The sequence below is a fragment of the Rhea americana genome, unplaced genomic scaffold, assembly GCF_003343005.1.
Source record: "Rhea americana isolate MKP2758 unplaced genomic scaffold, rheAme1 scaffold_141, whole genome shotgun sequence".
Taxonomy (NCBI): domain Eukaryota; kingdom Metazoa; phylum Chordata; class Aves; order Rheiformes; family Rheidae; genus Rhea; species Rhea americana.
In genome coordinates, this window is record NW_028185495.1 from 2,278,767 (window position 1) to 2,279,776 (window position 1,010).

General features: G+C 37.6%; 1 long non-coding RNA gene across 1 annotated transcript in view; it reads right to left on the minus strand.

The window, feature by feature from the left end:
* Positions 1-466: 466 nt before the first annotated feature.
* LOC146599334 (uncharacterized) overlaps positions 467-1,010 on the minus strand; it is a 15,034-nt gene continuing 14,490 nt past the window's right edge. The window contains exon 4 of the long non-coding RNA XR_014895045.1: positions 467-957. This is a non-coding gene — a long non-coding RNA (uncharacterized LOC146599334). The remainder of the gene's footprint in view (positions 958-1,010) is intronic.

Below are 1,010 nucleotides of genomic sequence, written 5' to 3' on the forward strand. Positions count from 1 at the left end.
TAGATTCCTCAATCCTTTTTGTTAGAGCAATTTGATTATGATAGTTTCTCTGCTTATGCCTCTCTATCATTACAGGAGCTCACATGACAGTTTTGGTTGCACAGTCTATCAATATGATTTGTAGCAGTTTTATCACACCTAGCTTACACAGAGTAGACACAGACTGCAGCCCTGTCAGTGGCCTTCAAGTACAGTCTTACTGTAAACATATTTGCATTCACATCCTCCAAGTGTCAATTTATATAATGAAATGGCATGTTTTAAGGTGAAAGAGATACACTTCAGGGGCTGTTGCAAATTTGGAAACCCATCCTAAATGTCTTAAACTGCTGAACAGCCTTGAAGCTATAATAAATGTAATAAGTATTGGATTTTATTTTCATACCTGGATTTGTTTTTCAAAAATTCTTTTTCTCTCTTTTTTTCTTTTCTTTTTTTTTTTTTTTTTTTTTTGCAGAAAGGGACTTGAAAGAGCTTATTAACTCCTTAATATTTAGAAAGACACAGCAGATTCTCTGCAGATTTTAGAGTCTGATTGATATATATCTGCTAGAGTCAGGAGCTGAACTTTGAAATTTCTTTTGTGTGTTCAGGAAATCCATCTCCTATAGAAAAGTGGGGAGTGGTCCTGTTATATTAAGGCAGGGTGTCATTTTTGGAGCCTTCCACACCTACTTGCTGTGATTGTATTTTTTCACTTTCCCAGAATAACAAGCTCATTCATGTCCCAGCCTGCAGCAGTCATTGCTGGAACAGGAGATCTCTAGAGCTGTGTCCTCCTTCAGGCATCTCTAGCATCGTTTTTGCAGAGGAGACTGCACAGTGCTGCTTCGTATAGATGTACAGCTTGCTCCTTTTGCCTCTTGTTGGTTATCCTTCTCATGAAGACCTCCAGGCCAAAGGACCTTTTGTGCCGTCCATACCAAAACTCTGCTCCCTACTAATGCGGCAAATCCTCTGACCAAAAAAAGAAAAAGACTCATAGTTTTTTTTTTTTTTTTTTTTTTTTT